Consider the following 10413-nt stretch of genomic DNA (forward strand, 5'->3'; position numbering starts at 1 on the left):
TCTAATTGTTTAACTAAAATAACTAAAATAGGAGGAAACACTAAGAATATTTCCTCAAGATCATAAAATTTCGTTAGTATTTCGGTTTATTTTTCGATTGAATTTTCGCTCAGGTTTCTTTCGTTATATACTGGAGCAAAAGCGACTCACGGTTTGTAAATGGGAAGACTGTCTTAATATGCAACATCCATTTCACTTTTTTTTTGTTTTACTCTCGTTAAATGTTGTCAAATGCTCTCGCCAAATGTTGAACGAGGAAATCAAGGCAGGTTTTGTGTATAACGAGTCTGAGAGGTTCTTGAATTAGGATTTAATGAAACATGGGAACTACGAGTGATTCTTGACGGCAGACAGTCTGATTGCAAAGGGTGTTTGACTTGCCACCAACCACCACGAATTTAAAAGGAAGCTTCAATTGACGTGCAACATTTTTTTTGATTGCTGGAAGAGATAATCACTCCATTGTTGATTGCAAGGAGTCTTAAATCGCGTGTTTAGATTCAGTTATAAAATCTTTTCTCCTTTTTTGGGGGTATATTGCAAATGTTGAGTCATTATCACTATTTATACCGATCTTTACTCACTAATGATGATAGAATGGGACAAATGGGACACCCAACTAACCACGGAAAGACAGGCACTTACCATTAGTGACTAGAAGTGTTGCAACAAGCGTAGCCAGAACGACGGGGCGACCTCTTGATGAGACCCCAACACTGCAAATAAAAAAATCCTCGTGAAAACATCTCTAATAAAATTCATACAAATTGGTCAACTCTTCCACTCTTATTTTCCTTTATATGTTCAGAATTCCATAAATATCATCATAATACGTGTTTGTTTAATAAAATATTGGGCGTTATAACGAAGGATTCTTTAATTACAGATTGCAAGAGCCATAATTGTGGGAGATTTGTTGCAATCATTATCCAGCGACGCCTGAGGCCATAGTGTGATGAGAGGGGTGAGGGGGGAGAGGGATGAGGGAGGGGAGAGGGGTGAGGGGGAGTGTTTACGCGTGGAGTGTCTCAGCGGCTGACGTAGGGAAAAACAGTGTGAGGGAGAGAATGACGAACGTTTCTTTAATTAATGTAACTTAGAATGGATCTACCTTTATCCTTCAGTATAATATTTACTTTAAAACGAGCAATTTACGCGTAGTTTAACGTAGTTTATGTACAGTGCATTATACACCTGCTGCACTGAACCTATGTGCTGTACTGACGGTCACTCACGTACGTCCTGTCACCTCTCCTTCTGAATCACGAACCCGAGATTTTAGAGTACGTGAATCCGAAGCCGGGCAGAATTTTACATCAATGCTTACTGCTTCACACCTATAATATCTATCTATCTATCTATCTATCTACGGTAGGGATCCCATAGTTTAAGAGAGAGGAGGAAATCAGTAATCGTTCTAACTCAAAAGCAATAATTGTGCCAATGTTCTGCTTCTGCAATTTTTTCCCTCCCCATCGAAACTGTGAATCAAAGGAGTTTCCCCTCGAGAGAACAAAGAGAACGGGGAAAACAAAGTCACTTTAACATGACATTGAGCACGATCATGCATAATGATAGACAAAAAATGACGAGCGTAAATGAAGGGAAATAAACGATGGAAAATGAATGTTCTTGTGCATTCCGAATTGATATTTAAAAGGTAACGATTTTTTTTTTCTTTTTGTTTTGATAATTTTCTAAAGTTTTCGTTGATATGGGATTAATTTACAAAAAATAAATAAACAATGCCCGTATTAGACTTTGGTGATTGACTTTAGTGATTTCGTAGATAAGATTGAATGAGTTATTGATGATTTATATAAATGACTAGGGAGGAAATTGTTATGGGACATAGGGAAATTTGTCATTGTTTAGGGGAGGAATATGCCAGTTATAATGATGTGATAGGGACTAATTCTGGGGACATATTTCAGTACCCTCCACCATCCCAACACCCTCCAACATCCTATACGCCCTCCTCCACCACCAATCCCAACACAGCCCCACCACCACCACCACAACACCCCTCCACCACCAAAATTCCCCTCCACCACCAATCCCAACACAGCCCCACCACCACCACCACATCACCACCAAAACACCCCTCCACCACCAAAACACCCCTCCACCACCACAACACCCCTCCACCACCAAAATTCCCCTCCACCACCAATCCCAACACAGCCCCACCACCACCACCACATCACCACCAAAACACCCCTCCACCACCAAAACACCCCTCCACTACCACAACACCCCTCCAGTACCCTCCCTTACTCCCCTCCTTCTACGGGGTCGTCAGTGTGGTATCATTTATCAGTTGTCAGGGAGCGATGATGTTGGCTTCCCAATTCCCCGCTGACATTTCATGCTTAGTTTAATTTATACATTTCTCAATTCTCAACATTTATCCGACTGTCATAACTTAATCTACTGTTTCTATTTCCATTTTTTTTATTATTCTATTTCTTCCCCTTCCTTCTCCTCGTTCTACCCGCCATTATAAAGAGCGGTTGATAAATAGTTGCGAGGCGGAGGAGGAGGCGGAGGAGAGGGAGGAGGCCATGTTTGTCCCCACTTTGGGCTATAATGTTTATGTTTATTGTTCAAATAATGTATTATGGTTGTGGTTGATGGTTGACTAGCGGTGTAAACAGGTGGAGAGAGATCATTGTATAAGGTGGAAATGGTGTTGATGTCAATTGTTTCGAAGGTAATGACTTGGGTGAAGGAATTGTGTCGTTAAATTCGTTTGTTTGGCTTAATTGTAGATGGATGTTGAGGAGAAAGCTTAATTGTGGATGGATGTTGAGGAAAAAGCTTGATTGTGGTTAGATGTTGAGGAGAAAGCTTAATTACGGTTGAGTGTTGAGGATTACAACCAATTATAAGAATGTCAATCAGGTTATGAATGATAATAATAATAACAGCAATAAAGAAACAACATGAAACCATCATTATTCCTAGCTCCCAGCACCAACATTCCTCCTATAGCTCCCAGCACCAACATTCCCTCCTATAGCTCTCACCAACAACATTCCTCCTATAGCTCCGAGCACCAACATTCCTAGCTCCGAGCACCAACATTCCTCCTATAGCTCACCAACATTCCTCCTCCTATAGCCTGAGCACCAACATTCCTAGCTCCGAGCACCAACATTCCTCCTATAGCTCTCACCAACAACATTCCTCCTATAGCTCCGAGCACCAACATTCCTCCTATAGCCTGAGCACCAACATTCCTCCTATAGCTCCCAGCAACAACATTCCCATGCCCGAGCACCAACATCCTCCTAAGCTCCTGAGCACCAACATTCCTCCTATGGCCCCAGTACCAACATTCCCCATAGCTCCCAGCACCAACATTCCTCCTATAGCCCCAGCACCAACATTCCCCCTATAGCTCCTAGCACCAACATTCCCCATAGCTCCTAGCACCAACATTTCTCCTATAGCTCTCACCAACAACATTCTCCTATAGCTCCGGAGCACCAACATTCCTCCTATAGCTCCGAGCACCAACATTCCTCCTATAGCTCCCAGCACCAACATTCCTCCTATAGCTCCCAGCACCAACATTCCTCCTATAGCTCCCAGTACCAACATTCCCCTATAGCTCCCAGCACCAACATTCCTCCTATAGCTCCCAGCACCAACATTCCCCTATAGCCCTAGCACCAACATTTCTCCTATAGCTCCCAGCACCAACATTCCCCTATAGCTCCCAGCACCAACATTCTCCTATAGCTCCCAGCACCAACATTCTCCATAACTCCCAGCATCAACATTCCTCCTATAGCTCCCAGCACCAACATTCCTCCTATAGCTCCCAGCACCAACATTCCCCTATAGCTCCCAGCACCAACATTCCCCATAGCTCCCAGCACCAACATTCCTCCTATAGCTCCCAATACCAACATCTCCTATAGCTCCCAGCACCAACATTCAGCTCCCAGCACCAACATTCCCCCTATAGCTCCCAGCACCAACATTCCTCCTATAGCTCCCAGCACCAACATTCCTCCAATAACTCCCAGCATCAACATTCCTCCTATAGCTCCCAGCACCAACATTCCTTCTATAGCTCCCAGCATCAATATTCCTCCTATAGCTCCCAACAACAGCGTTTGGTCTCACGGTTCTCAAGTCTTCCCCAATCTACTCTAGTTAGCCTCGTCAACACACTTGCCTCATGTAAACACACACACACACACACTTCCCTCAGCCTTCATAGGGTAAGGACGTGTGTAGTCGGCGCTGCCCGCTAACGCGGCCGTGGTCTCTTGATCATGGAGGCAGCTGCCAGCCCGGTCTGTCGGGTCTTCCTCCCCATCTCCGCCTTCCCATCTGGATTTATCAACAACCTCACACCAACAGTACAGTGCAAAGATTGACGATCAACCCACAAGTGATATACAAAAAGTAGCAATTTCAACTCGAAGGAAAAGCACACCTGCCACACACCTGCCCAACCGCATCCAGCCCATACGAGCACGAACTGACTGCTACAAGAACAGCCCAGTCCCAACCATTGTAAAAATTATCAACACCTAATTATTATATATCATATTTGTATTACTTATGTTACTTGTACATCATTTGTAAATCAAGAGAACCATTCCCCGATTATGTAATTGTATATTTTCAGCCTTCCGGCTGCCATGCTCTTTCAATAAACCGTTAATTATTATTATTATTATTATCATCAAACACTTCACAGTTCAGTATTACCAGAAAGGGCGGCAAACCTTACAAGAAAAAAAAAGAAACATCATATAACATTACAGATGAGGACAATGTTACCAATTCTTGTACATTTTCCCCCTAGACAATATTCTTATCCTGTCTGGTCATTATCCTCCCCACTGTACAAGCAGCTTCACACAATAGTCTCAGGTGTACCAGAACAACAACAATAGGATACCTTGTAAGACCCAGACAGCGGAACTATTGACGGGCTAGAATTGGACACAACTAATACACATACAGAGACACACACTATTTCCCCCCCTGTTGTCAGTGTTTACAAATAGGGAATGGACAACACCTGTGTATAAATTTCTTCCTCCTAGACGATTTTTTTTTTAGAAAGTATTTTTTTTCTCTCTTTTTCGTGTGATTGAGGTCTCCTTCCATGAGTGACTGTATGGTTCTCTTACGTGTGATTGAGGTCCTTCAGGCTGTTGGTTCTCTTGTGATTGGGTCTCCTTCCATGAGTGACTGTATGGTTCTCTTACGTGATTGAGGTCTCTTCCATAGTGATGTGTTCTTACGTGTGATTGTCCTCCATAGTGACTGTATGGTTCTCTTACGTGTGATTGAGGCCCCTTCCATGAGGGCTGTATGGTTCTCTTACGTGTGATTGAGGTCTCCTTCCATGAGTGACTGTATGGTTCTCTTACGTGTGATTGAGGTCTCCTTCCAAGTGACTGTATGGTTCTCTTACGTGTGATTGGAGGTCTCCTCCATAAGTGACTGTATGGTTCTCTTACGTGTGATTGGAGGTCCTCCATGAGTGACTGTATGGTTCTCTTACGTGTGATTGAGGTCTCCTTCCATGAGTGACTGTATGGTTCTCTTACGTGTGATTGAGGTCTCCTTCCATGAGTGACTGTATGGTTCTCTTACGTGTGATTGGGGTCTCCTCCATGAGTGACTGTATGGTTCTCTTACGTGATTGAGGTCTCCTTCCATGAGTGACTGTATGGTTCTCTTCGTGATTGAGGTCCTCCATGTGGCTGTATGGTTTATGGACTCTGTTATTGTTGTTAGTGTGTGTTTACTTGTTGAGGAAATGGTCGAAGAGGTTTGATCGTGATGTTTTAGTTAATGTTTTCTTTTTTTCTCCAAGGATGTTATGCTTCCCCTTCTTCCTTCATCTCCTCGAGGACGTGTACTCCCTCTCGCATCTTCTCGAGGACGTGTACTTCCCCTCCCTACATCTTCTCGAGGACGCTACCCCAAACCACATCATCTCGAGGACGCTACCCCCACATCTCTCGGCCACCCTCCTTACATCTTCTCGAGGACGCTATCCCCAGCCCACATCATCTCGGAGGACGCTACCCCAGCCCACATCATCTCGAGGACGCTACCCCCCTCCTACATCTTCTCGAGGACGCTACCACCCTCCCACATCTTCTCGAGGACGCCACCTCCCACCCAAACAAACAAGAACAACACTGGATGATCAATGTCCAAACTGTGAATGGTCGATCGTATGACCCCAAATCCTTCAATCCAATTTCCCCTTAATAATACTGGATCACTGGTGGAGGTTATTCTCTCTCTCTCTCTCACACTCTCTCACGCACTCTCTCTCACCTCCCTCACATCTCCTCATCTTCCCCCTACTCTAATTCTCTCTCTCTCTCTCTCACGCTGGTCTCTCCCTTGTTCTCTCATCTCCCTCACACCTTCTACCTTTCCATTACCTCTCTCTTTTTGCCCTTTCTCCTCTCTCCTCTTTCTCTTTATTTCACCTTTTCTCTCGTTCTTTTTTTATTCCCATTCATTTCTCATCACTTCAAATTCTCTCTCTTTTTCTCTATGCTTCCTCCCTTCCATCTCTTCTTATTCTTCTCCACTTTCATTTGTCTCAGGTTACCTCCCTTCCTTCCCTTTCCCACCTTCTTCTTGTTTCTCTCCTCACGAGCCCCCCTCCCATCGATCTAGGTTCACCTCTCCCCCTTCCTCCTCTCCTCCCATCGGCCCTTACCCTCTCTCTTCCCTTCCTTTCCCACCTCTCCCCCACTCCAACACCCCTCCCTTCCCCTCAATTCACCGCCCTCAGATAACAAGCTGTTTTTTTTCTCGCTAATTTCATCATCTGGTCAACTAAGTCTTATTTAGGCCATCACTCAGTAGGCCTATTGACGATGACCAGTGTTGTTATTGGTAGGGGGGGCGGGGGAGGAGCAAGGATCACAAGAAGAGTAAAAGGTGGAGGAGGAAGAGGAAGAGGAGGAGGAGGAGGAAGAGGAAGAGGAGGAGGAAGAGTCGGCAAAAGGTGGATGAAGGAAGATGAGGGAGAATGAAGAAGAAGCGGACAATGGAGATAAGAATATAAGGAGAGGCGAGGGGAACAAAGAATGGAAAAGGAGAAAGCGAGAATGAAGGGAGAGATAAATTTGGTTAGGTTAGGTTAGGGTTATGTTAGGGTAGGTTAGGGTTATGTTATGTTAGGTTAGGTTAGGTTGGGTTATGTTAGGTTAGGGTTAGTTATGTTAGGTTAGGGTTAGGTTAGGTTAGGTTATGTTAGGTTAGGTTATGTTAGGTTAGGTTAGGTTAGGGTGGGTCATTATCGTAAGGCGAATTAAGGTGAGGGGTGGATAATCAACAGGTAATCCCTTGATCTTAATTACATACCTGTCCATGAAATTATAGCATAGATGACAACGTAACTTGATCACATGTCAATATGGTCGGAAATGAAGGCAACTTTTCCCTTCAATAACTCTCAATTATCTCCAACACAACAATTTACAACAAAACATAAGATCAGTCTCAAATTTCCATCAAACTCCACAAACTGTTCCATGTGATTTAGCGAAAGAAAAAGACTTAAAATATTGATGTTGTAATGTATTAATGAGCTTCAAGAATTAATTAAGGTCTTTTAGGTCAATATTCCAGTGGTTAAAATATTAATTGAACATTTAATTAACTGAGATAAATAATGAAATAAAGACGTAATATTTAGGCTGTTTTGTTATCATGGTTACTGATTATTGGTAAGTGTGATGTAGATAAAATAATGCATAACGAGAGAGAGGGGGGGAGTACTCGTATAGGAAAAACTTTAACCCATACTTATTCGGGTTATGGAATGTTGACAAATTTTAGTTCCAGAAATAACCACCAGAGCGTATCATATTAACTCCTATCTTAAACTGAAGTATTTTTGCCTTAACTTATCCCCTAACCTAACCTAACCTAACCTAACCTAACCTAACCTAATAGATCCCTGACTTGTGCAGCTTACATACCGATTTATCTTAATACAACAGAGGCAATGACCCTTTTTCACTGAAGGACATCAGACATTTCTAGTTGGACCATGTGACTACCAGTTCTTTTTAGATCATTTATATACACTGTATATACGGACCGTCCCAAATATACACACACACAGTCCACTAAGTCTTCCATAACACGAGTGAGGGTTTGTCAATGATTTTTTTCCCCTGCTATTAATTATCATTTTCTCTTTTTTTATCCTTCTCTGGTTTGGTCATCGTGGCTGGTCATTAATTATTCCAGTTCAGTGAGCGACATCATTTTCTGCCAGACTGGAGGAGCTGAAGTAGGCTGCATGGGGGAGAGGTGGGTACTGGGGTTCTCTGGGGGTCTCTGGGGGTTCTGGAGGCTCTCTTGGGGGCTCTCTGGGGCTCTCTGGGGAGTCTTTAGAGGGCTTTGGGGGCTCTCTGGGGGATCTAGGGCTCTGGGGGACCTCGGCAGGGGGATCTGGGGGCTCTCTGGGGACTCTCTGGGAGGGATCTGGGAGGCTCTGGGACTCTCTTGGGGTATCTGGGGGTTACGTCCTCCCTACTACAGGAAATGGAGAATCACAAACACATCTAAGGTTCCTGTCCTATGTCCTTGTGCAGCCTTGATGATATTATTAAGACTTTCTCGGGGCGTCTTAGTTAAGTTTTACTTCCTTTTATTACTGAGGCTCGAACCCTTTCATGGGAGATGTGAAGATATCCACAAGCGTGTAGATGAACGCACAAAAGTCCCCACTGGTATAATTCTACAGTAGTTCTAATAAATCACTCTCAAAAGGTTCTCGAAATGGCCACACGAACACGCCAGGACCAAGAGAGAGAGAGAGAGAGAAGAGATGGGGCGGTGACGGTATAAATCACCAGGACCCCCAAAGAGCAGCAGCTACCACCATTAATCACAGTGTTTGCGACAGTTTCACGGAATCACAAAACTGCGTCACGCGTCCCTGCCCAGCCTCTGCAAGTCACTACCAACATTTGTAAACGTTTCCTCTGATATACCTCCGCCTCCTCCTCCGCCTCCTCCTCCTCCTCCTCAGGGCCGTCACACAGGAAGACTTTGTCGTACTTATGAGTAAAAAATTATCGTGTTATTACTTGTCTCTTTCATATGTAAATAAAACTTTCATTAGGAATATTACTACTGTCAGTCTGTCAGTTTTCTTGTCAGCTTGTAGTAAAAAAATTAATAAACATCAATATAATTTACTCCATTACTTCACTCTTATCAATGACAGGAAGTGACGTAATTATCATGTTTGTTTATTTTTGTATTTATTTAATTTCTCCTGTATATCAATATTAGATAAAACAAATGAAATGCTGTAGAGGAATTAAATGATATGAGTACTCCAGCTATTGTAAGTGTGTTATAGTCTAAAGTATTTTTGTAAGTAAGCGATGTGTTATAAGTATTTGTTAAAAGTGTTTATAAGTATATTGAAATTTTCTTAGTTATATTACTGAAGGTGGGGTTAATATTATTCTCCCCCTTCAGTCTCTCTTCTCTCCCACAGTCCTCCTTTCTCCCCCACAACCCTCCATCCTCCCCACAACCCTCCACCTCCCCCCAACCCTCCACCCTCCCCCACAACCCTCTCATCCTCCCCCACATCCTTCATCCTCCCCACAACCCTCCATCCTCCCCATCCTTCCTCCTCCCCAACCTCCATCCTCCCCCATTCCATCTCCCCACCTCCACCCTCCCCACAACCCTCCATCCTCCCCCATATCACCTCCCTCTCCTCCCTCACAGTCCCCTCTCCTCCCTCGTCCCTCTCTCCCCCCATCACACCCCCAGGCACCGGAGCTGTGGGAACTATCACCGTCCAGTAAAGGCGCTATAGACCCCGTCATCCGCCCTACAAATCCCCTCTTAACGACATCTTGTGGGAGCAGCCGTGTCCATAAGCCTGTTAAAGCCTAGTGCTGGGTTCATTACTGGACTGGGGAATATAAGGCTGTGTTCTATTAAAGGGGAGCTCTGATTAGAACCATAGGTAAGTAAGGTTAGGTTAGGTAAGGTTAGGTAAGGTAGGGTAAGGTAGATGGGTAAGGTAAGGGGTAAAGATGGGTAAGGTAAAGAATGGGTTAAGGCAAGGTATGAGTAAGGTTAGGCAAGATAAAGGTAAGGTATAAGGTAAGGTATTAAAAGGTAAGGTAAGGTAAGGTAAGGTAAGGTTAGGCAAAGGTAGAGTAGGTATAAAGGTGAGTAAGGTAAGGTAAAGGTAAGGTAGGAGCAAGGTAAGGTAGGTTAGGCAAGATAAAGGTAAGGTAAGGTAAAGGTAAGGTTAGGCAAAAGGTAAGGTAAGAGTAAGTCTGGATGGTTTTTTTTTTGGGGTTCTGTGTAGCTGTATTCCTTCTCTTGGGCCAGTTAGTGAGAAGTTATGGAAAAAATAGATAG

The sequence above is a fragment of the Homarus americanus genome, unplaced genomic scaffold (genome assembly GCF_018991925.1).
Source record: "Homarus americanus isolate GMGI-L3 unplaced genomic scaffold, GMGI_Hamer_2.0 scaffold19318, whole genome shotgun sequence".
NCBI classification, from domain to species: domain Eukaryota; kingdom Metazoa; phylum Arthropoda; class Malacostraca; order Decapoda; family Nephropidae; genus Homarus; species Homarus americanus.